Genomic DNA, 26,793 nt, shown 5'->3' with positions numbered 1-26,793 from the left:
TTTATAAATTTGACCTTCAGATTTGATTACTGCAAAAACCAAAGCTTATGCGTCAATTAAAATAATCATATTCAGTACTTGTACTTAGAATAATTAGAATTTATTGATTCACTTCCTCATTTTGCGCTCAATCTAACCCCTTTTCCTTGTGCCCCTTCTGCCTGCTCTTGTAATTACCTCTAAAACAAGTATTATGAACAAAAAGGTTCACACAGAAGCACGTTCACCTTCTTGACCAACCCATGTGAACTCTACCACCACGATCATCATCAAAACCACCACTGTCTCCTATGAGTTCAGCAGCACTACTCCACAAGCTGCTGGGTCATAGCTGAAGCACTCGCAGCTGAAAAGCGTTGCAGATGCTTTGGCTTCACGATCTGACTGTGCATCTTTCCGAGAACTTAATATTTAAACACCAGAGTAAAGGAAAGCGAACAGATCTTTTCCACTGTTTTTATTTTACCAGCTTTGCTTCAGGGCCATGCCCTCCAGCTTGATGCCAGGTCAATGGCTGCACTGCACACACACACTCCAAGAACCTCTGGCACACATTTTGCACTTTCGCACCACTTTTTAAAAGTCAAAGTCAGCCGTGCAACAATGGAACCTTGAAGATGATTGTAATGCATTTTCTAAAGAAAAATGCATGGATGAAGGTTTTTGATCAAATCAAATGAGACAAATAATAACAAATATTTCCTAAGGATCATGTTAACTTATGCCTATACTCATCGTCTCGACCTAATTGTTGGACAGTAACAAAGTAAATGTAATCCGTTACTGTACTTAAATATCTTTTTTCAGGTATCTGCCTTTTACTGAAGTATTTCTATTTTGGGAAACTTTTACCTGAACTTCACTACATTTCAAAGTCAAAAGTCGTACTTTTTACTCAACACACAGTAAGTCACCAATCAGGGTCGAGCACCAGCTCTGTTTTGAACGTGTTTTGATTGGCGCATGGTGTATCTACGTATCACCAATATACAGTTCAGCTTCAGTTTAACAGTAAGCAGAACATTTTGTGAGGAATAAATGATGAAGAAACTCCTGACTTGAACTCGCCACAACCCCCGTGGCCTTATTTGAGTGCTTTTATTGATCAATCAGTCTTTGGCTCATTAATATCATTCTATTAGTTAATTGTTGTGCTACGAGTAACATTTGAGTTTTTACACAAAAACTGAGTTGATTAGGCAAATAGTCTTTAGACAAACATTTGAAGGTAAATACTTTTGTACTTTTACTCAAATGAAAGTTTAAAGTGTACAAATCCCTACTTTACCTCAAGTACTGTAATTTCCTGACTATAAAGCGCACCCATATATAAGCCACTGAATTTTACAAAGATTTTTATTTTGAACATAAATAAGCCGCACCTGTCTATAAGCCGCACACTGAAACTAATGAACTTAGCAGAGCGGCATTTTGGGAATAGGCTGCCGCTGCATTTTTTTCCGGTATTACTGCATGTGTGCAAGACTGAGGAATATGTCCTTATAATTTTCTGATGCTCATTTCTAAGTTTTTTTTGACTAACCCGTAACGCTGTTGCCAAGAAAAATAAAAAAGCACGAGTTTTGGAAACCTGTCTGTGCTTATATGATTTCTGTTACAACTGGTGTTAGTGAGTGAGCGGCAGGTCAAACGTCAGAGGAACCTCATCCATATTTATGATGTGGTGCGGCCCGATTCAGTGGAAGTGCGTCTGATTTAATATATAGAGTTTCATTGGTTCACCTGAACCCGTTCCGCAATTCTTGGTCTAATGTTATGGGTCTCAGTTTTTTGTCTTGAAGTTTGTGAAACCGGGAAAAACCCAGGAAAAATCCATAAATTAGCCGCTTCATTGTTTCAAGCCACGGGGTTCAAAGCGTGGGGAAAAAAGTAGCGCCTTATAGTCCGGCTTATAGTCTGGAAAATACGGTACGTAGTTTGTGTACTTAGTCCACCACTGTCTTTTCCGTCATGCACTGGGAGGAAGAGCCAAATCTAGTAAAAGATGATACTGAACATTCTGCTCTCAGTCTACCAATATTTTGGTCAAAATCTAGATCGGGTTTTAAATGACGGACAAACAGACAGCTATAAGATAGAATTGTGAAATAGTAAACAAGCACCAATAAAAAGCTTGAAAACAACACAACAAACAAATATCAGAATAACACATTGACTATCATTATGCTATCATAAATAACTGCTTCATCAACATCCTGCAATGAGAATCTTGTTTTGGAGTTATTCTAAGAGGTCTTGAGAAACAGACCGTCAGGGTTATATAGCTGAAATAACTTTATTCCTTTTATCTCCTAAGCCCTAGCCAGAACGGATAAAATGTATATAGGATATTTCCTATGTCACGGATGCTACCATGTCGTTTTATTTCTATCCAAATCCCAGGCCTTCACTGAGAAAATTACAAGCTAATTAAACTGCTGTTTTTTTAATCAAACTCAGCAATCATCTGATCATTTTACTCCTGCCTGGATGCACATGCACACCCATGATTCTCAGTGCAGATGTTACCTCGTGTAGGGGGGAGAAATTGACTAACTGCTGATACATGCTGTATTCAGTCTCCTAGCATGTGCATCAGTGACTGTCCCCCTGATACTCACAAAAACAAATTCCTAAGATGCAAAAGAAACAAGTTGCATTATGTGTACTTTCAAACTACTGTTTAACTGCGCTTTCAAATTGTTAGCCTTAAATTGCTTCACCCCCTATTTATTTAAATCGGAGCCGGTGTATCATCTCTAATTTAATGCTTCTTTATACGTTTGGATGCCATTGTGTGATTGAAGTGTGAGCAAATGACGCAAGCGTTCGGTTTTGTAAAAAACAATATGACTGGCTAGAAAATCTCTCATAGTTAATGACTTCTGTTACTGACATCACTTAATACATTCATCACATTTAAATAGGGCTATAAAGAAAAACAACTCAAATAGATACAAATAGATAGAAGACTCAAGTAAAACATTACCAAATATATAGGATGGATGGATGGATGGATGGATGGATGGATGGATGGATGGATGGATGGATGGATGGATGGATGGATGGATGGATGGATGGATAGATAGATAGATAGATAGATAGATAGATAGATAGATAGATAGATAGATAGATAGATAGATAGATAGATAGATAGATAGATAGATAGATAGATAGATAGATAGATTGGAAGGATGGATTAATAGATGGATGGATGGATGGATGGATGGATGGATGGATGGATGGATGGATGGATGGATGGATGGATGGATGGATGGATGGATGGATGGAACAAATGCAGTTTAGTATCTACCAAAAGTAGATCATACATATTTAATATATACACACATGCTTTAAAAAGGGGAGATCGAACAAATGACTTCTACACACCATGGCTTGTGTTTGGGAACCAGATTCACATTAATGATAATAAGCACATGTATATATTCAGCATATATTTTGTTCATTGTTTTCTTGCTAGTTTGTTGTCATGGTCAGGTTCACAGGTTTATTTTTCATAGACATTATTGTTTCAGTATTTTAGCTTTTTTTTCAGTTCTTTTTTAAGTACTTCTGCACGCTTTTCAAAATATTTCCACACTCGCATCCGCTCTCTGCTTCGGTATATAGCAAATGTGAAAAATAATCATCCTTTGTTTCAGACCATTTCAATAGTAGCTCAGAACCTGACAGACATTTATGAAACCAATAAACTCTCCCCATTCTCTTCACTTACATTTTAAACCTCCTACAAATCACATATAATTGTTTTTATCTTCTAATCATCTCTTTTAAAGTCACCAATGAAACTGAAAGACAGAATATCCCTTAGCTACACTGCTAATAAAACTCTAAATTAATATAACTAATAGTTTTTAGACGTATCACCGCAGGCATGAAGAACAAGTTTCGACTGCTGATGTCGTCCTGGTTCCATACACACCGTTTCTCCACTCCACTACCTCCACCTGTAGGTAGGAATTCATTCATGAATTTATCATCATTAGTAAGTGCTTTATCCTTGTCAGAGTCCCAGTGGAGTTGGAGTCTTTTCCAAGAACACTGGGTTTAAAGAGGGAATACACCCTGGGGACTGGGAATGGGGACGCCCAGTGGATGCATACACACATCCAATGCCCTTCACAGCATGTGTTTAAGGAGGTTGGTGGAAAGCAGAGAACCCGAAGAAAATCTATAGAGACGAACGTGTGAAACTCTAAACAGACTGTAATCCAAACTCAGGATCAAACCAGAGATGCTGTGAGTTAAATGAAATGAAACAAAACTCGAAATGCGAGCCTACACTGTATGAGTAGCGCTAATCAGTGAGATGAAGCCTCCACACTGAGACTTTCTGCCAGGATCTAAATGTCATGAGTAACTAATCCACCCAGGCGTTCCAATCAGCTCCTAGCACAACAACAGCTGAAAGTCGAGCAAGAGTCTTAGCTCTTTCAGGATTGCAAAAGGCTATTTTTATTTATTTCTTTTTACAAGTCAATATGTTTGGCATGCAGTATTGATCCAGGAATCAACTGCTCGTCTCAGGAGGTGGATGAGAACAGAAGTGGGCGTGACCAAATGCCAAGAAGTCAGAATAAAAGCTAAAATACAGTCAGATATTAAGAATAAATATATTTAAAAAAATGTCTTAGTACAAATAATCATCTATTGTTACTATTACAATTTGCTTATATTACTGCGATCTGATACAGCGTGTGATTGAGCTGCTTTTTTTCCCAGACATCACAGGAAGTAGTTGGACACACAAGTATATCAGTATAAGTGCATAGTTGTAAAGCAGGTGATGACAATAACAGCATTGGGATTCCTACAGTATAGGGTTAATTTAGCTTTGTGCAGCAATGTGGTTTACTTTTTTGTCCTATTCCTCTTGAAACTTTACTTGCAGATCCCCTGAGGTATGTGTTTAAATAATGGACTCACAATTTTCCGTAGATCACATCAGGCTAATGTATTGTTGGAGTCATTGTTTTGCTAAAAGCTTCATCTGAATCCGTGACTCCCTTTCTTGGGTAATGAGATTTGTACTCTTAAAATTCACAATATGGACAAACGGTTTTGTTTACTTTACTACTTTCTGTTTGTTTGCTTTTCTTCTGCCTGCCTTCATTTGTTTCCTACTTCCTGGGTTTGTCTACTTTACTACTTCCTGTTGTAGTCTATTGTTGTGTCATCTGACCAATGTATATGGTTTCAAATGATTTCTGCTTTCTCTTTATGCTTTTCTGTGTTAACCTTTTTTTTTAATAATCAAAAGAGTTTTTTTGCGAGATTTGTTAGAACAGATATGATTGCAATATACTCTGTTGTCTCCTCTTCCCTGCTGTGTCAAACCATTTGTACTTTCTAATTTGCACTGATTTTCAAGGTCAATGCTGTGACTCTGGAATTATAATTTTTTTTCTTCATTCAAGTGTGGTTTATTAATGATGTCCCTGAAATATATATATATATATATATATATATATATATATATATATATATATATATATATATATATATATATATATATATATGTCAATATGTCCCTGAGAAAAGGTACATAAATTAAATACTCTGTATTTATAATTATTTTTTTTTATACATCTCTTGTGCCATGTCCTTTTTGTGTGCATGTTCTAGTCCAGAGAAATGCAATACATTTCTGTATCTTAAAAAAAACAACTACACTTGACCAGCCTTATCTTCAGGATTTCTTTTTCCTATTTTTGAACAAAGCTGTACAATGTAGTTTTTAGCCTCCTGTCAAACATCTCTAAAATATTAATTACTCCTGTAATTAAATAATGAGGCATTTCAATTATGAAGTTACATGAAACCTATGTGTGATTTTAAAACATAGATGTTAAAAGAAAAAGGAAGAGAGAAAAAGAGAGCGATTACCTCCTGCTAACCTCCTGACCCACACTTCTCAATTTTTGCTTTACCTTTCCTCATTAATTTTCCACAATGCACTACAGAAGATCATTTCTGCCTGTGGCCATCAAACATCACAAGGTTACGTATGTAACCCTAATTCCCAAAGCTGTGTTGAAAACGCTTTGGGAACGCATCGCGTTGTTCACGCTCTGAATCACGTCTAAATTCCGGCCAATAGGCAAGTCGTGACGTCATTGGTGGGCGACGTTGCGTAAACCAGCAAGCTACAAAATGGGTGATACCTTAGGGCCAACTCGGCCAAGGGCTCGAATGGGGGTTTAGCTAGAGCCACCAGCACAATGGTTAAGTCCAAACAGGCACTCTGGGTTGTATCCCAGACCTCAGCCTCAGGGTGCCACGTAGGAAACATGTCACGAGGGGGTGCCTCCCCAGTGACTGCACCGCTAGCGGGGGGGACAATAAGCGTAAACATAAACCTTTAGGGTTGACAGAGCCAATCCTGTGGCAAACTTTTCCTGCAAGAAATCCAGAACTGAACCAACCGGGCAGTTGACAGGGTCCAACTGATGGTGCTCACACCATGTGGTGAACAGATGCCATTTAGCGTCATACAACCTCCTCGTAGAGTGAGCACACTGTCACACTGTTGTCTGTTTGCGCTGTCTTTTGTCTGCACTGTTTGCACTCGGTTGCACACGATGTACTGTATGTGGTGAGAACACTAACTTTAGTCCTTAGCTCTGTATTCGGTTATGTAGCTCTATGTTGTGTGATGCAGCTCTATGTTGTGTGATGTACCTTTATGTTGTGTGATGTAGCTTTACGTAGTGTGTTGTAGCTCTATGTTATGTATCACCAGGGTTCTGGAGGAACATTGTCTCATTTCACTGTGTACTACATCAGCTGTATATGTTTGAACTGACTGTATATGTTTCTTGACTTGACACTCTGATGCTCTTAATTAAAGCACCTGATAATTAGTAACCTGTTGTGTTCTATATACTGTTTGCATTGTGCTACATTTGAGCTGTCACGGTTCAAGCAATATTATAGAGTCTGGCTTTTGTTTTCTTAGAGAATTCAGCACTAGAGGACATGACCAGTGCAATTTTGGTAGCACATTACATGACCCCGATAAGATCTACCATTCATCATTCACTTTTATCCTCTTCTGACACAGGAAAGTAACGCAGCATTTTTCTACTCACAGACTGTTTTTTTCTCAAGGGATCATTCAGGACATTCATATTTCTTACACATCTAGTAACTGCTATCTATTAATCTAATCAGTAAATGCTCTATGCTCAGGAAAATAGATTTGTTTTCCTTTTCTCTCCATTTCCCTGCGCTTACTTACGCAAGAAAAGAAGGTGGCCTAGTCTAAAAAAATCATGTTTTCTTTTACATCATATACAATCGCACTATTGTGCAGAATGCACAATTGGAAGAACTGCAAGCTGGCAGGGGAAGTGTGATTCTCTGGGCAGTGTTCTTCTGGGGAACCCTTTGGGTTCTGACATACATGTAGATGTCATTTCACATGTGCCACCCTAATCATTGTTGCAGTTCCACATTACCTTCATCGTACCGGTATTCCTTAGTAGCAGTGGTGTTTTTTAACATCCTAATGCCCCCTGCATATCCATTGGAAAGGCTGGTCAGGATTGGCTAGTGGCATCTGCTGAACAAACCAGTCTGGTCCATGGAAGTCACAAATTAGAGGAGTAGATCTGCTGCTAACATCCTGGTATCAGATATCACAGCATACCTTTAGAGGTCTTATGCAATCCAGTCTTGGTGGGTCAGAGCTGTTTTCATGCCACAAAAGGAACCACACAATGGCAGGCAAGCAAAATATACAACAAGGTCAAGAATATATGAGAAGAGAACAAAAAGTGTAGGATAATCTGAGCATGATGAGACCTGCGGGGGCTGAAGAGGACAAATTACCAGGTCCAGTGCACAGGTCAAAGCACAGGTGCCCCTAAGGTAAATCAAACGGAATAAAGTGCCACAACAGCTACTCTTTAGAAAGGGAAAAAAGTTAGCACTATAAGGAAAACATATTGCAATGTCTTTGCAAGCGTACAAGGAATACATGCCTACAAGCTTGTCTTTATGTGCAAAGGGTCAACTGCCCTAATGGCTGGTCTTTTAGTGGAGAAAATTAGATGGAATAATATCTAGGGTCTGCAGAATGCAGGTAAAAATGATAAATTGCCCTGATGAGTGCCTGTCCATTGGACAATATGTGATGCAGTGCTACCATTCCCCTACATGCAACAAAATTAAAAATAAGAATAAGAGAATGTGTAATTTTAGAAAAGGGAAAATGTCCCAGTGTCCTTCTGTAACCTAAGGTGGTGAACAGTGATGCCACTGAGCTCACATTTACACCACTGAGGTTGCACTGAAATGAATGGTGGTGGACAGGGGCACAGGTGCAAAGATACAGACGCACTAAAAAGGACATTAGTTGTCAAGAGTCGATGTATTGACTTGAATCTTAAAATGTGGTGCTTTGGGACCACCCAGATGCAGACCCTATTTGCTTCTATAATAACCTTCATGCCTTCAGATTTGCAGTGTGTTTGTTGAAATTTGTGCTTATTCAGCCACAAAGGTCTTTGTAAAGTCAGGTACTGATGTAGGGTGAGGAGGCCTGCAGTACAGTCAGCATTTCAATTCTTGAACAAGGTGTTCAATAGGGTTGAGGTCAGAACTCTATAGCAGGCAGTGGTGGATCATAATGAAGAAAATGTAATTCATTACTGTACATTAGTAGCTTTTTTGCGTACCTGTACATCACTGAAGTATTCCATTTGTGAGCCTTTTTTTCATTTAATGATATTCATTTAGTAATTTCTATTAATGAATTCTAACTTTTTAATCAACTACATTTTGTGTAATCAGTGATTCCTTTTTATTAATAAGTGGATAAAAAAACTACAATTGTCAAGCACACAGCAAGCCACCAATCAGGGTCTGTTCAACAGCATGGAGAGCAATAAATGATGGAAGAAACTCCTAACTTTAACTTAGAACTCTAAAGTAGTTCGAAGTAGTTGAATGTTTTGAGCTCATGATTATTTTATTAGATATCAATCAGTGTTCGACTCATTAATATCATTCTATTATTAGACTGTTGCACTAAGACTAACATTAGAGCCTTTTCACATAAACTGAGTTTATACAAAATTTATGAACATATAATAAATCATAGCACTTTGGATACTTAAGTACACTTTTAAAGGCAAATAATTCTTTTTTTTTAAAGGGAACATTTTTAATAGATGCAGGCCACTCAAAATCATCCACCTTAACCCATAGTAAGCACATACACTATATTGCCAAAAGTATTGGGTCACCTGGTCATAAGTACTGCATATGATTTTTGAGCATTGCATTCCACATTTAGTCCCAATTTGCTCTTATAATTCCCTCCACTCTTCTGGGAAAATGTTCCACTAGATTTTGGAGTGTGCTAATGGATTTGTGTTCATCAGCCACAAGAGTGTTACAAAAGGGAGGTATTGATGTAGGTAAGGAGACCTGGGGTGCCATCAGCATTCCGATTCATCCCAAAGGTTTTCAGTAGGGATGAGATCAGAGATCTATAGCAGGCTACTAAAGATCTTCCTCTCCAAAGCATGTACAGTAAACTATATCTTCAGGACGCCCACTTTGTGCACAGGGTCATTGCCATGCTGGAACTGTTTTGGGTTTCCAAGTTCAAGTGAATGCAACAGTTTGGAAAATAACCACATAGAGAAGGAATGGTCAGGTGACCTAAAACTTTTGAATGGATGGATGGATGGATGGATGGATGGATGGATGGATGGATGGATGGATGGATGGATGGATGGATGGATGGATAGCCTTTCTATAAGAAATACTGGAAAAACAAAATGAAAACATTTATTTCCTTGTCCTATAGTTGATATCAGAAACATTTTGTATTCACTTTTAAGCTGCATTACCAACATTAAATCAACACGTTTTTACATTTCAAAACTTCTATCATAATCAAACTATTGCCTTTGCTGTATTGACTGTTACTTGATCTGCTTATTAATTTTTTCACTACAATAGCCCCTCATAGTGTAGACTGCTCATACCAAACTAAAGAAATCAAATCAATAAAAAACAAAATTCTAATAATGCAATCCAAATAAGACTAACTAGTTATTTACAGAGGTCTGCAGTCATACTATCACTGTTTCAAACTAAATAAATCTATCTAAAAAAAATCTATATTTCATTGTTATTGCAACTGACATCCTCAGTTATCCATTAATAAGGTTTCGATGGATGAGATAAGTGAATCTACAGACTTGATTTAATGAAACCATTCAGCCAAACTGTCCTTTCTCCATTTCCCTCAACCTCCTTTGTTATATTTTTCTCCCCCGATCTCACTTTCAGCTCACAAGTTTCAGCTCTGGCCATTAAAAGATAAATGAGCAAGGGGAAGGAATTAGGAAAATAATTAAATATAATTAAATTGGATTTTCACAGTGCTTGCTACAAGTTTCATTCCTTTAGGGAGGAGACATGCCACAGGCAGGGTAATGGATTTCAAGGGTTCTAGTCGTTTTGTTATGCCGTTTCTTATTTGTGGCTTTCCGACTAAACTTCATTGCGAAGAGGAACAGAGGAATGCTGCATCATAGCCGATGGAGAGCAGAGACGGAACGTACAAATACTTAGTTACTGTACTTAAATAAATTTTCCTTGTATCACTACTTTACTTTTTTTTTACACTTTTGCTCATTACAATTTTTTACTAGTGATGGCTATTTTTTACATGTAAGATCCCAAACTTTTTTGCTTTAACTTGATTTAAAAGTGAAGTCAGTACTTAAAATTTTACCAGAGTCTTCGTAAACATGAGTATCTGTACATCTACTCGAGTGAAGGATGTATGTATTTCTTGCCATATTTGTTGGAAAGATCATCCACAGATTGAAATCTTTAACGTGGCATGAGCTAAAAGATAGAAAAGGGTGTGTGTGTTGTGTCTTTCGGTGAAAAATAAGTGACCCTTAGCATATTCCTAAAATAGGAATATTTTGCTGTAAGGACATTTTGCTGGTTTCCATCATCAGACATATTATCTTATAGCTAGACATACACCAATATACATTTTATATGAGTGACTAACAGTAAAGTGACTTCAAGACTTTAGAAAGCCACTATGTGTGTGTGTGTGTGTGTGTGTGTGTGTGTGTGTGTGTGTGTGTGTGTGTGTGTGTGTGTATGCTTGCTGTAGAATAGTTGCCAGTACAGGGAAAGCAGCCAGCTGAGTGAAATGCCAGAGCACTGTGTGATCCTGGCAGTGTTGGCTCACACCGATAAGACAACATCAACAATGAGAGATGAGGAGGTTGCACTCGTTTAGCCTGCGTTCTGCTACGTTCTAGAAAACAAATATAACTCACACACACACACACACACAAAACCGAAGTGGAAGAGCATGATGGATTACTACTTGCAGAGGTACCGATAGAGATGTATTTATTGTATGACTAAATTGCTAATGTAGCATGCACTAAACCGAAATAACTGCTAAAGAAAGAGGGGGAAAACTCTGAAATGCAATTTATGTTCGTTGTTCAAGTGAATCTTCTTTCAGTCTGTATTCATTAACTCAGCAATGCAAAAACACAATTACTTATTTTAAAGGAAACACAATTCTGCAATTGCTAATGCACACTTTAGTCTACTTTTTATTTGAGTCTACTTATTAATTTTTTTCATACTGAATAAGCTTGAAAATGCTTTCTGTAGATTGCTTGGGGTCTTTCCAATTTAGTTTAAGAACGAAAAAAACACTTCTTTTTATATTTTAGGACTTCTTGCACACGAAGCATGTTAAAGATCTGTCTACAGATTGAACTAATGTCTATGTGAAGTGACTGTGAGGAGCATTCCAAGCCTCTTTAGTTTGCTTTCTTTTGATTGCATGCTTGCTTGCTTTTTTGATTGATTATCAAGTTATAAGTCAATCTAAGTCAATTTAGCTTCAGATTTTTTATATGTATTAGAATTAATTCCTGTGTCATTGGCTGCCACACAACCCCAAAGCTAATCAATTCATCCTCATGCTTAAGTGCTTATCGTTTTCATTTTCGTTTATAAATATTTTTTGTTTTAATTATTTCTACAAATATATCACTGTGGAATGTGGACAAGGAGTTTTACTTGCACTTCATCAATTTATCCAAAAAAAGTATCTCTGATTCACCTTTTTATTGTTTTGCACATATTAGATATTGACTTCTGTTAAAAGAAAGCATTGGTGTGGGTCCTTTCTAATGCATATTGTTTGTCCAAGCAACATTGCACAGTTAAACAGTACCACAGTACCACAAATAATGTCTCAGTAAAACCTCATTTGAAAGTTTTTTACTGTTTTCCAGGCCAGTATACAAGAAGCGCAGTTTTATTTTCCCTAATTCAAGATCTTGCCTTGATCTCCATTGATTCTCTTAACTGTTATTTATTTTGGGGAAAAAATGTAAGCAGGAAAGATTTATATCATTTATAGTAAGATGACTTAATGTTCAACTCATGCTTCTGGTCAGTTTGTGTTTCTTGTGTTTGTTTTCAGGTTTAATGAATTAATATTTGCACTTGTATCCACCTCTACTTTTATTAGATAGATAGATAGATAGATAGATAGATAGATAGATAGATAGATAGATAGATAGATAGATAGATAGATAGATAGACAGACAGACAGACAGACAGACAGACAGACAGACAGACAGACAGACAGACAGACAGACAGACAGACAGACAGACAGACAGACAGACAGATAGATAGATAGATAGATAGATAGATAGATAGATAGATAGATAGATAGATAGATAGATAGATAGACAGACAGACAGACAGGCAGGCAGGCAGACAGGCAGGCAGACAGACAAAGATAGATAGATAGATAGATAGATAGATAGATAGATAGATAGATAGATAGATAGATAGATAGATAGATAGATAGATAGATAGATAGACAGACAGATATACTGTATATATATATATATATATATATATATATATATATATATATATATAAAACTTTCTTTTCGGCTTCTCCCGTTAGGGGTCGCCACAGCGGATCCTCCGCATGTTTGATTTGGCACATGTTTTTTACGCTGGATGCCCTTCCTAACGCAACCCTCCACAATTTATCCGGGCTTGGGACCGGCACTGAGAGTGGCTGGGGATGGTTCCCTGACCGGGAATCGAACCCGGGTCGCAGCGGTGGGAGCGCTGCATCTTAACCACTAGACCACCAGGGGACCTCATACTGTATATATATATATAATTCCTTTAAAATTCCTTTACAAATGTCTTTTATATATATTTTTGCGTGCACCTGTAATTTCCACTAAGTGTCATGGTTTTTTTCAGCATGCTTCATTACTTAGGGACAACCTGATACATAAATAACAAATAGCCCACTGGTATTGCATGTAGTGGAATGACAAGCAGTTAGAAACAATACACAGCGAGGTGCATCTTCTTTGTATTTATTAATTTCTTTTTTAATAAGTTTTAGCATGCGCTATGTGGATCTTGTTCTATTATTTTCTTCATATTTAAGTCCTTATTGACTGCACAATATGTTCTCCAGAGAATATCTACATAACACCCCAGTGTGCATATGGACAATCTATATATGTTAGTGTCCATATGCACATACAGTATATTATGGGGCAGACAAGAATCTGAAATGTCAATATAATGTAATGTTTTTATTATTACTTTCCCAACCTATTTCTTAGAATAAATCACTTCTCATTACGCCTCCATGTTGCCCTGCTATAAGAGTATAAAATTCTTCGCATTTACATTACATAAAAGAAAGGCATCTAGAAATATATAAGAATGCTGTGGGTATAAGAAAAATGCAGCAAACCTGAATAAATCAATTTAAGTGCTGGTATGAAGTCTGCATGTGAATTTTTCTCGCATATCCTTCGATGTAACTTTTAAAATGGATTTGAATACAGCTAGTGAATACAGCTGGCTATTTACACTGAAGCAATCTCTCATCAGCTAGTAAGAGGTTTGACATGAACAAGGACATGTTCTTTATGACAGAGTTAATTCAAAATTCCTTGTTCTGTGAGCTGTAATGCTTACATTAAGTCTTTTGGACACACACACACACACACACACTCACACACACACATACACACACGTATACACCAGGCCAGGCGTAACATGACCACCTGCCTAATAATAAGTTGGTCCCCCTTTTTCTATCTCAAACAGTCTTCACCTTTGAAGTATTAACAGCATTAACTTCTTCAGCAGCTTGAGCTAAAGTTGCTCATCTGTTGGTTCGCACCACAGGGACCAGCCTTCACTCCCCACAAGCATCACTGAGCCATGGCTGCCCATGATTCTGTTGCAGGTTCACCACTGTTTGACTGACCATTGCAGACCAGGAACATAACACAAGAGCTGCAGCTGCCAGTCATCTAGCCATCACAATTTGGCCCTCATCAAACTCATCCTTTGCTTGAAAATGTTCACTTTTGCTGCCTAATATATCCCACTTACTAACAGGTGCAATGTTATAGAGATGTTCATATATATATATATATATATATATATATATATATATATATATATATATATATATATATATATATATATATATATATATATATAGTACAGACCAAAGGTTTGGACACACCTTCTCATTCAAAGAGTTTTCTTTATTTTCATGACTATGAAAATTGTAGATTCACACTGAAGGCATCACACTGAATTAACACATGTGGAATTATATATGGAATTATATACATAACAAAAAAGTGTGAAACAACTGAAAAATGTCATATTCTAGGTTCTTCAAAGTAGCCACCTTTTGCTTTGATTACTGCTTTGCACACTCTTGGCATTCTCTTGATGAGCTTCAAGAGGTAGTCACCTGAAATGGTCTTCCAACAGTCTTGAAGGAGTTCCCCGAGAGATGCTTGGCACTTGTCGGCCCTTTTGCCTTCACTCTGCGGTCCAGCTCACCCCTAAATCATCTCGATTGGGTTCAGGTCCGGTGACTGTGGAGGCCAGGTCATCTGGCGCAGCACCCCATCACTCTCCTTCTTGGTCAAATAGCCCTTGATGCCTTCAGTGTGACTTTACAATTTTCATAGTCATGAAAATAAAGAAAACTCTTTTAAATGAGTCCAAACTTTTGGTCTGTACTGTATATAGATAGACAGACAGACAGACAGACAGACAGACAGACAGACAGACAGACAGGCAGACAGGCAGGCAGACAGACAGACAGACAGACAGACAGACAGACAGACAGACAGACAGACAGATAGATAGATAGATAGATAGATAGATAGATAGATAGATAGATAGATAGATAGATATTAAAAATAAATTTTTTATCATTTTAAACAAACTTCTCTCACATTGCCATTATGGGGTATTGTTTGTAGATTCGAGGAAAAAAAAGAATTTAATTAATTTTGGAATAAAGCTGAAACATTACAAAATGTGGAAAAAGTGAAGCTCTGTGAATATTATATATATATATATATATTATTCACAGAGCTTCACTTTTTCCACATTTTGTAATGTTTCAGCTTGAAGAAAAATTACAATAAAAATAACCTTTATTGTAATTTTTCTACAGTCAAAACAAGTCAGTGCTGTGTGTTTCTAAAACTGGGTATCAATTATTTTGGATGCTCAAATACCAAAATATAACAGCATCTTTTGTGGTCAGCTATTATGAAGTGATTTTGTTTTCCATTATAGTTCATGTATGAAAGTATTACTTACATTAAATTGTAGAAACATTTCACATTTTATATATCATTCTGATCTAGTATTTTTATAGAACGGTGCCTTGAGAGTCAGCATTATCAATTTTGAGAAAAGTACCTGAAAATGGTTGTAAAATAAGGCAGAAATGTTCTCAAAGAAACTTTTCTTTGGTCTGGCAAAAGTGCAGTGCAGTAAGAATCAGTTGGCAAACACTGCTTATAAAACTCCCAGGAGCACAGCGGCTCTGCCACTAGTCAGCACTTGGAGAGACTTTTTGTAGATGTTATGTCCATTTCGTGTGTCACTGAGGGAAAACAACAGCATTATGGTGCAGATGGACTGATTTTTCATGTAACACTAAGTTACTTGTCATTACAGAATAAGACAGAGGTGCATTTGCAATGAAACCTGGGAAAAGTATAAGAACATGACTGGAACTACTCCACATATGGACTGCTATGGAAAAACAAAGTAAGACTATATGGACAAAAGAAATTATCGCGTCTGACTTTTCCAGCCATATGTGTCTTTTCCCCAAACTGAAAGCACATGATTGTATAGGATGTCTTTGAATGTGGTACCATGACATTTTCTAATCATTTGTATTAGGAGACCCAAACCTCAAAACTCAAAGCCGACTCTATGAAGATATGCTTTTCAGAAGATCTCCTGCTATAGAGCTTGAACTTAACCCTACTCAAAAACCTTGGGATGAATTGGAATGCTTACTGCACCCCAGGTCTTCTTACCTCACCTACATCAATACCTGACTTTACTAACAATCTTGTGGCTTAATGAGCACCAATCTCACTAAGCACTTTCCAAAATCTAGTGCAACATCTTCCCTGAAAAATGGAGCTTATTATAACAGCAAATGGGGAATGAAAGATTTAAAGCACATACCAATCATTTCATAAGTGTCTGGATTTGGTCAACATTATCCCAAGCACAAAACTACATATCAGTAATTCAATACAAGTTTCAGGATGTTTGCTTGCTCTGGCTTGCCCAATACACTTCAATTACCAGTAAACCTATCTTTTAGTTCCTCTTTAAAAGATGTGACAATAATTTGGAATGGCATAAAGCCATATAAAGGCACTTTTCGAGATGTGGGAGTTGAGTATTCATGTATCATTTAGATAATCCAGGTGAACTGGTGTTTGCTGACAGCTTACAAATAAATAAAAGCTGTTCTGAGGATCTTTATTTCCATTTCTATTTGTTGCAAACATTCGGTGATTAAACATTTTTCCTTCAGTTTTCCCAAAAATCCTCGATGAAAATACACCTTGGATTTGATGCCAGTCCATCAAAGTTTGCTATGTTCAAACAAATGGCGTAGGTAGTCCACCATACCAGAGAGTAACCGGCATTAGGGATTGAAACAAGGCCGCTAGAGCTTTAAGGTGATAACTCGTGCCATGTTACACAGCCATTATGAATTGTAAAAAAGTATTCAGATGTAATTGCTTGCCTACGGTGTGTTATGTCACAGAATGCATGAGTCCTTGAGGCTTGTAAACTCCTAATAGAAAAGCAATAATGCGCAAATGCAGATTAGCATATGTACAAGAATGCATGCGTTTAGCTATTACACCAAATAATTGTAATACGCTTTTAAATAAACCTATTATATTTCATGCAGTAACAGGAAACTGCCTCAAGTTTCCCCGTGTCATAACTTGGCACTTTGAAACCCGAGATCTTGAAAGAAAGATTCCTTCTGTCTATTTAAGAGGCAGGCTAGCATCGCCCCAGGGATAGCACAACAGTCTTGCGTGATGCTACACCCCCAAGAGCACATCTTACCCACAGCTTACTGTCACTTCCATGCGGATTACATAAATAAATATTCTGATTTCTATTCCCTGGAGCTGCAAGCTTTTTTCTGTGCAAAAGGAAGGACGCTTGCACCATTGTATTGACTGCAGAGGTCTTAACTCTGTTGGAATTATTAATACCCATTATCCCTAGTGGCTGCAGCATTAAAAAAATACTCATTCACCAAGCTTGATCTGTGCAGGGAAATGAAAGGAAGATTGTGTTCATTACAGCTTTGGTGAACTATAAATACCTTGTGTCATCATTCAGCCAATGCCCTTGTGAACACAGACGAGTTGTCCTCGCAGACATGTTAAATAATAATGTCCTCATCTCTTTTCCCCTAAAGCAAGAGCATATTTGAGACCTTCACCAAACTGTTCCCATGTCGAATCAAAAAAATAACTCAATTACGTTTTTGAAAATTGTAGGCCTTACAAGGCATCAATTTATTTTGTCCAATTCACTCGAAGACCACATGCAAATAAGGAGAAGGGCATTCACAAACCACACCGATTTGACTAACAATTTCTAGGGAGATTCATTCATGCCTTCAGGTTTGAAGATGCACCCTTTGTCTCCATTTTTAACAGGAAATACTGAATGAAATTCAACATTATACACCTTTCAGCAACATGAAAACCAAACAAGATTACATGCATTTTAGTCTTAAAATGTTTTTGAAAAACTATAAGGTTACAATATAAGACTTAAAATTGGGGTTTGGCAGCCTTGAGTTATTCAAGTTGCCATAGAAAACTATAAAAGTGAGTTAAAATTGCACCAATTTAAATTTCTCACCAATCATTGAAGCCTAGAATGTATGCCACTCTTTATTTTTTTTTACAAGATTACATTTTACTCTAACCTACAAGTTTGGCCACCAAAAAAGCTGGTGACTTTTTTTAGATACCTTCATGACTGCACAACTTTCAGTCAAAGGAAATAATTTTGAACGTGCACACCATGAAAATTTACAAACAGGTGAATTTTCCAATCAGCAAGACAATAAGTTCATAGTTTATTTGGTTCCAGGCAACTAAAAATATAACACACAATGCACAAGCCAGAGGTGGTAGCTTAGTGGTTAAGGCATTGGACTTGAAATTTAAATCCCAGCCACACTAAGCTGCCACCATTGGGCTCCTGGGCAAAAGCCCTTAACCCCATAGTTGCCAAGTTGTATGAAATGAGAGAGCTGTAGGTCAGGATAAGGGCATTCGCCAAATGCTGTAAACGTAAAAGGAATTCTGGTAGTTGTCCTACTTAAAATGTTGCTGCTTTGTAAACTTAGTAAAGGATCGTCTGTTGTGTGCGCCTCAAAAACTGTAAATACTTCAACTACGTTTACATTTCCATGCAGAATTCTTTACTATTATCTTTAGAATTTCAAAAATCTGGTTTCACACTGCTACTCCCATTGAAAAGTGGTGTTTGGCCAAGTATTCCAGCATTGTGGCTCTCTTGAAGTCATAATTGATAACAGAGTGTTAGTTACCTCTCAAACGTGAAAAGACTTTATAATATCAAAACACTAATACCACTCATTTCCGCCTTTTAACCAGTGATCATTGCTCAAGTAGTATTCACGCCTTAAGTAAAAGCTATGCTGATCCAACATTGGCTCTAAATACCATCATATTATTAACAGCAACGAATCCATTTCAAACCCTTGAAACAATTCTGCTGTGGCAAAAAAGTTTGAAAAGTTACATAAATTAAAATAAATCACACCCAACAGGCTGCAGAAAGAGAACCAATCAGTGCACTGATAGAGTTTTATGGCTAAACTAAAGCTGATAAATCGATGTGTACAACAAATCTCCTCTCATTCAGAATTTCCAAATGTCAGATTGCAAACAGATGCAAGTGAAGACATTTTAATTATGGTGCAGGTATACTGAATAAAATGAAACCTAAATGAGAGAACTGTAACCTGGGCTTTGTTACAATATGGAAAAGAAACAAGAATGAATAGACAGATGAAAGAGAAACAGTCCAGTGAACCATATATACACACACACAAACACACACACAGTCTCTGGACCTAATCCTGACACTCGTGGTCTGATCTTCTTGGTTTAGCCTCCTGGTCACTGCACAAGGCAAATGCCTTTCATCTTAAATTTTTGGTGGTAGATGTCCAGCACTTAAATCAATCAACTTTTTTATCGCCACAAATCTGTTCTCTGTCTGTAGAGTATCGAGACTGAGTTTAGCTGATGTTGGGCAGTTTGTTGGGAAACAAACAATTCACTCCTCTCATAGTAACATGAAACGGAAGGAAAAAGGTGTCAGGCTGCAGACGCGGAAGCCGATATAGTCCGATCATTGTCCTTTTATTTCAACAACCGTACAACACAAAAACACTCATAAGCCGTTGAAAACAACAAAGAAAGACATCCGCTCGATACGCGTTGTCCGCTATGAGTTCGAATGTCCCAAGCATAATCCATAAAGCCTTCGGCAATGAGTAATCCAAGTCGGAAGTGGAATTTGCATATACAGCCGGCGGTCGAGCAGCCACGCGATTGTCCAGCTTGACAATATAACGACCGACAGCCTGTGACTCAAGAACGTGAGTTTATGTAGTCTGATCTTTCATGAGCCACAGCTGTCGGTAATCTTGGGAAGCAGCGTGACTGCTATCGAGGGGGGCGTGGCAGGGTGGATCTCTGACAGCTACAGACGGGGGCGTGGCAGGGTGAATCCCTGACAGCTACAGAGGGGGGCGTGGCAGGGTGAATCCCTGACAGTACCCCCCCATCCAGGGGCGACTCCTGACGCCCCAAAACCCACCCATGCCAGGCGGGCCAGGGCACTCCGAGGAAGGCCTCCTTAGACGCCTGGGAGCAACGGAAGCCTGGTGAGCATCCTCTGCGGAGAGCCGGCATGGAACAACACCTTGCAGGAGGATCCGGAACGGAGCCACGCCCTCGGTGCTGACGGGAGGCTGAGTAAAGCCCCTGGCGGGGATTGGAGCCAGAGCGATCTCCATGGCGGGAAACCGGAACTGGACGCCAACCATGACAATGACCGGGGAGTGGAGGACGTCCCGGGCGGAGACCAGGAACGTCGTACCACCCTCTGAGGGACCTGGAGGGCCGACGTCGCCGTCAGAGGGACCTGGAGGGCCGACGTCGCCGTCAGAGGGACCTGGAGGGCCGACGTCGCCGTCAGAGGGACCTGGAGGACCGACGTCGCCATGCGGGGATCCTGTGGGCGATCCGTCGTCCTGAAGAGGACCTGGGGGCGAGACGTCGCCCTCTGTGGAGCTTGGATGCGATCCTTCGCCCTGCGTGGAGCTTGGATGCGATCCTTCGCCCTGCGTGGAGCCTGGATGTGATCCTTCGCCCTGAAGAGGACCCGGGTTCGAGACGTCGCCTTCTGTGGAGCCCGGGGGCGAGCCGTCGCTTTCTGTGGAGCCCGGGGGCGAGCCGTCGCCTTCTGTGGAGCCAGGGGGCGAGCCGTCGCCTTCTGTGGAGCCCGGGGCCGAGCCGTCGCCTTCTGTGGAGCCCGGGGGCGAGCCGTCGCCTTCTGTGGAGCCCGGGGGCGAGCCGTCGCCTTCTGTGGAGCCCGGAGACGAGCCGTCGCTTTCTGCGGGCGCTGGAGACGACCCGTCGCCTTCTGCGGGCGCTGGAGACGAGCCGTCGCCTTCTGCGGGCGCTGGAGACGAGCCGTCGCCTTCTGCGGGACTGTGGGGTGAGCCGTCGCCGTCGGTGGAACCCGGGGGGAAGCGGTTCAACTTCCCTTTCGCAGTCCTGGAGCCGGGGTGAGTGCACAGGGAAACCCCTGGGCGTAGGGGCGCTCCTTGGGACCCTTAGGAGCAGATCGGAGCATACTGAGCAGCCTGAAAATGAGGTGAAGCCTGCCTGGAGATCCACGAGCGGAGAAGGGCTCGTCTGGAGGTCCACGACATCAGTGGAGCTCTCTTTGGGACACTGAAGCGGAGACGAGCTCGTGGGGTCGCTCGGAGGCGGAGACGAGCTCTTGGGAGAAGCCTGGAGCGGAGACGAGCTCTCGGGAGGAGCCTGGAGCGGAGACGAGCTCTCGGGAGGAGCCTGGAGCGGAGTCGTGCCCTCTTGAGGAGCCTGGAGCTGGGCGGAGCTCTCTGGAGGGACCTAGAGCTGGGCGGAGCTCTCTGGAGGGACCTGGAGCTGGGCGGAGCTCTCTTGGAGGTCCTGGGGCGGAGCCGAGCTTTCCGTGGGCGATATGTCGCCTTGGAAGGGGCTCTGGGATGTGGCGTCGTCTGGAGAGGGACTAGGAGGAGTCACTTCGCCTTCTGTGACCGGAGGTGTCGGCGCGGCGCTCTCGTGACGACTCTGTGGCGGGAAAGCATGCTCCTGGAGACTCTGTGGCGGCGCGGCGCTCTCGTGAAGACTCTGTGGCGGAAAAGCATGCTCCTGGAGACTCTGTGGCGGCGCGGCGCTCTCGTGAAGACTCTGTGGCGGCGCGGCGCTCTCGTGAAGACTCTGTGGCGGCGCGGCGCTCTCGTGAAGACTCTGTGGCGGCGCGGCGTTCTCGTGAAGACTCTGTGGCGGCGCGGCGTTCTCGTGAAGACTCTGTGGCGGCGCGGCGCTCTCGTGAACACTCTGTGGCGGGAAAGCACGCTCCTGGAGACACTGTGGCGGCGTGGCACGCCCACGGGAACCTCGGAACAGAGCGGCACGCCTGTAGAAGCTCTGTGACGGCATGGTGTGCTCGCCGACGCTCGGAGATGGTGTGGTGCGTCCACGAGAACCCCGGAACACAGCAGCACGCTGGTAGAGACCCTGAGATGAAGCAGCCCTTTCATCAAAACATTGGGGCTGAGCTGCAGGCTCATGGGAGATCCGGCACGGAGCCGCGTGCTCTTGAGAACCTTGGAATGGAGCACCTTCCTCCTCAAGGGGACTGTAGTAGAGATCCACCACCTCTATCCCCAACTTCCCCAGAAGCAGCCCGCTGAATTCGGCGAGTGAGCCGAATTTGCCCCCTTTGGTGCTCCATAGTGAGCTGGCTTTGGCAAGAACTTCTCCAGACAGGAGGGAAATACAGAGGGCAATCTTGGCTCGTTCGGAAGGAAACCGGGAAATGTTAACAGCCACATACTCGCCGATGCCTTGCAGAAATCCGCCCAATTCGTCTTTTTTCCCCGAGTAACGAGCCGGTAATCCCCTCGCGCTTTCTGAGGGGCGTGGCGCAGCCGCGCTCTCATGATCCGGCTTCTGTGGATCTGAACCGCGAGAAGCGGCACTGAGCTTCCGGAGGAAATCCGAAGCCCGGTTCAGCTGCCGATCCGTTGCGGTCGGAATCGCGAAATGGCAAATCCGCGTTCGGTATAGGTCGGTCGTTCTGTCAGGCTGCAGACGCGGAAGCCGATATAGTCCGATCATTGTCCTTTTATTTCAACCAACCGTACAACACAAAAACACTCATAAGCCGTTGAAAACAACAAACAAAGACATCCGCTCGATACGCGTTGTCCGCTATGAGTTCGAATGTCCCAAGCATAATCCATAAAGCCTTCGGCAATGAGTAATCCAAGTCGGAAGTGGAATTTGCATATACAGCCGGCGGTCGAGCAGCCACGCGATTGTCCAGCTTGACAATATAACGACCGACAGCCTGTGACTCAAGAACGTGAGTTTATGTAGTCTGATCTTTCATGAGCCACAGCTGTCGGTAATCTTGGGAAGCAGCGTGACTGCTATCGAGGGGGGCGTGGCAGGGTGGATCTCTGACAGCTACAGACGGGGGCATGGCAGGGTGAATCCCTGACAGCTACAGAGGGGGGCGTGGCAGGGTGAATCCCTGACAAAAGGTTTTTCATAGTGGAACACTGTCTACTACTGTCACCGTAATATTATACATTCGAAAGATAATGGACGAGGTGAGATTATTAATGCCCATGTGCCTTTTTGCACATCAGTTATTAAACACTGATACACAGTCTGACATTAAAAAAAAAATAAAAAAATGAAAACAAGCCCTCCGAAACAGTCAGCAATTAAATTCATGTATGGACATTGTCCCAAAGCAGCTTACAGAGATAAAAATGTTCTAAAGTTGTATTAATGAATTGATACGTTTAGAGAAAAATAAGTTTGTTACTTATAATTGTATGTTTATTTCTAATGAACAAGCCAGTGGAGACTGTGGCAAGGAAAAACTCCCTGAGACTTTATAAAAAATAAACCTTGAGAGGAACCAAACCAAAAAGGGAACCCATCGTCCTCTGGGTGGCACCGAATGTCCATTCATTACAGTTCCATCATTCAGCAATTGGCGCTTAATTGAAGAACTCATGCAGTCCATGCAAACTGTAGTCCTGAGCCATTGTAGCAGACTTTTGATATTAATTACAGCCCAAATCGACCCTTAAAGTTCTTGAGTTGTTAAGTAACTTCATGGATCTTATCCTGTTGTTGTGGAACCATTTCCAGGTGCACAGAGTGACCCCCATTTGATTCGAATTCCATTCAAGGGAAGGGAAGAAAATAATTTTTTGGGTCTTCTGGTCATTTGTAGAAAATGAAAGATGAATACTGGTCATCCACCATACTCAAATATTGCTATCTTACTATTCACCAGATATAAGCCTGATGGAACACCTATGGAAAAATAGAAAGCAGTCAATATCATCATCAGCAAAACAATAACTGCTGGAATATTTTGGGTAAAATGGTACACATTCATCCAGGGCATCTCTAGAGGCAATTTAATCCAGGCCATATTGAAACAGTTCAGGAAGCTTATGGTAGCCCAGTACCTTTTTCTACAATTTGCCAGCCATCTGGATATATATAATATACACTATATGGGTCTGTATATATTGTTACCAAGCGAGGTGACATGATATAATTAAGATTTTAATTAACTCCGATACATTCTGAACTTGATCCAATATTACTTGGCCCAGACAATGCTAACACGACAATACCCGTCTGTCAGCTTTTGGAATATTTGCAATGTTTGCCTAAATAAACATGGCTGACATTTGCTAAAGGATGCTGAAATTGTATTCCCAGCCTAAAAACAGCCTGGAGCATTTCAGCGTGTCTTCATGAAGCACATCTGTCCCGCTCTTTACAGGACCGACGATCATTCACCCCGACAGCAAGGTTTTATCATCATCACCGGGTGCATGCTGAGAATGCTAGTGGCCACATCCATTATTCCAGAGTAAACAGAGAGATAACAATGAAAGTGAAAAAGGGAGAAAATGAATGTAGGAGAGTCAGTGAGAGTGAGGGATGGAGAGTAACCATCTGAGCCCAGAGTATGAAGAAGGAAGCCTATGAATAATGGTATTTGTGATTAATGACAGTGGCGGAGGACAGAAATAAGAATACAGGGCTCTCAATACACCCGTGTCTCTACAGGTGTAGGTGTTTTATGAGGGTGTAACGTGTGAGCTACTGTCTGTAATCATTCAATATAATTTTTGATGCCATTTTACATCAGAAATGAGCAGTGGAAGGCCATCAGGGCCAGCAAGGCATTTCTGTTGTCCTAAATCACTGGTCACAATCACTGACTTGTGTTTTAATATATTTTTCTCAATGAATATGTATATAATTTTTTCCAATAGTTTTTTCATTTCTTTAGCGTTTCCCTCGGGTTCACTGCACACAAGTTTCTATCCGAACAGATTTTATCCCTAAGCGTCATTGCAATAAGCCCTGCAGAAATGAACACTGTAGATTTAAATCTATGTTGTTTGAAGTTGTTGCTTTAACCAATCCTATTTGGTCACTTCGAGGCCCCCTATCAGGCGTCCAGTAACCTTTTGACCTTGATTAGCTGGTCAGAGAGCATGCTAGTAAGACTTACAATGCACATCTGCTGCAAAACTGCACAAAATATACTGATGTGGATTTTAATTTTTTTCCATTCCACAATGGCTGACAGAGGAGAAGAAATTGATTTTGTCGCAGATTCACTTCCAAGGGCATTTACAAGAGGGACTTTTTAAGAAAAGATGGACATTGTGAGGAAAGGTGCGCCAACTCAATTCAAAACAGCTGTTTAGCTTTTTTCATGAATCATTTGAACTTTTATCTTTTCTTCCCTGTAAAATTTGCACTATAACACACCACTTACCTTAATTTGAAATCCTTAGGAAAACCATAATGCACTGCAAAAATGCATAGAAAACCCAGGGTCGTTTTATGAGGTTAAAATCTATGCTTCTGCTTGAGATAATGTTTGGTGGTGCAGTTGTGGCTACAGTGAAAGGAGACTTGTGTAACTTGGGTTTCTTGTTTTGATAATGCCATTCATTCACAAAGAGGTTATTAAGAGGTGGATTGGTTCAGGTAGGACACCACTGAAGGACTGGGTGGGAAATGCACTGCAAATGCATGTGTGCAAATGAGACAGAAAGATATGTTAGTAAGCATGCATCAGCATTGTACAGATGATCCCCGAGTTACGACGGTTCGACTTACGATTTTTCAATCACGAGAGCGATAGGACAAAATTGTAAAAATTATTTGTGACTTATGATGAGTCTTTGTAGTATGTCTTGGTGTGGTATTATAGGAAAAATTATCTATGATGCCCAGTTACCATGTCAAAATTGTTTATTTTCCTGCAACAGCATGTCTGGAAGTATTTTATTTCTCTATACTATAACAATTGGCCAACATTTTCATATGAATAGAATACAATTGTATCCATTTGTCGCTACCCCTTTACAATTGTGTAACACAAGACAACTACATGTTCCTATATTAACTTACATTAATTAAATCACTTTGTTCTGGAGACTTTCCTGTGTTGGAAATACTATCCACAGCGAAAACTTCGCCATATAAACAATTTTCACTACACTGTTATGTGCACATCGTCATGTTAAAATGACTTGTACATTTATATAAACCTGTCAAAAAAAAAATTTATCATCACTTTCTAGCCAATTAGAAGTGAGCATTCAACAGTGAAGTAATCCAATACTTTATAACATACATTGAATTGACAAAAGTATTGGGACACCCAACTTTACCAGCTGTATGTGGTTTCTCTCCGAGCTAATACCACAAATTGGTTTACATTGGTTAGAGTGGAAGATATTGAGTGGTCTGCTATAGAGATCTGATCTCAACCCTACACCTCTGGGATAAATTGAAATGCTGACTGCACTCCAGGCCTCCTCACCTCACCTGCATCAGTACCTGACCTTAATATCACGCTTGTAGCTGAAAGAGCACAAATCCACAAGCACACTCCAAAATCTAGAACATTTGAGTGCAGCTAATTATAACAGCAAATAAGTACTA

The sequence above is a fragment of the Silurus aristotelis genome (genome assembly GCF_946808225.1).
Source record: "Silurus aristotelis genome assembly, chromosome: 17".
Lineage (NCBI taxonomy): Eukaryota > Metazoa > Chordata > Actinopteri > Siluriformes > Siluridae > Silurus > Silurus aristotelis.
This window is presented reverse-complemented; position numbering follows the sequence as displayed.